This window comes from Globicephala melas, chromosome X (assembly GCF_963455315.2).
Source record: "Globicephala melas chromosome X, mGloMel1.2, whole genome shotgun sequence".
NCBI lineage: Eukaryota > Metazoa > Chordata > Mammalia > Artiodactyla > Delphinidae > Globicephala > Globicephala melas.
The window spans coordinates 41,037,059-41,037,817 of record NC_083335.1 but is presented as its reverse complement, the minus strand read 5'-3'; positions in this window follow the sequence as shown (position 1 = coordinate 41,037,817).

The following is a 759-nucleotide window of genomic DNA, read 5'->3' as shown; positions in this document are numbered from 1 at the left end:
GATGGTATGTATTAAAAATGTTAAATGCTCATGCCCTTTGACAAAGCGGTCCCACTTGTGGGCAATAGCCTCCTGATGCAGCAGGGGAGGCTCTACCCCCATCATCACTCAACTGTTCACACTGCTTAGGGCTGAGCTGACAATTGCCCTGGTGACAGTGTCTTTAAGCCCCCTGACCCTGTGCCTTCTATCCCTCAATCCAAAGTGGAAAATTGTCTTACAACTGGATGCTCAGACTTAATTGACCATCCATGGAGTCACCCTAAGCATTGATATGGAGCACTGCCCAGGTCCCTACTCCCAGAAGGACCTATGGACCTCCTACCTCACCCCTATTTGGGAGAAATCTCCCTTCATTTCTGCATTCTGTTCCTCAGAGGCCCTCCTTACCCTACCAGGTACAAGCAGCCCCAGCCTTTCCATAAGTTTAAGCTTTCACAAAGGACAGAAAAAACACTGGCTTCAGACAACTTCTGCTTCCAGCCCCATCGTAAACCTCCCATGCAGCAGTGGGAAGGAGCACCAGGCCTGGATTCCTGCTGCAGGGAGGGTAAACACAGGGAGAACAGAGATTAACCACTTCAAGTAGTACATGTCCTGATACCTTTTCTAAAGTTCTTCCACCAGCAACTAAAGGCACCCAGGCTGCCAGGTACCACCCCCGGCTCTGGCATTTGCCATCCATCTCTGTGCGCCAGAGCATGTGCTTTGGCATTACATAATCCACCTCTAGGCTTGCATGTTCGTGTAGAAATACCC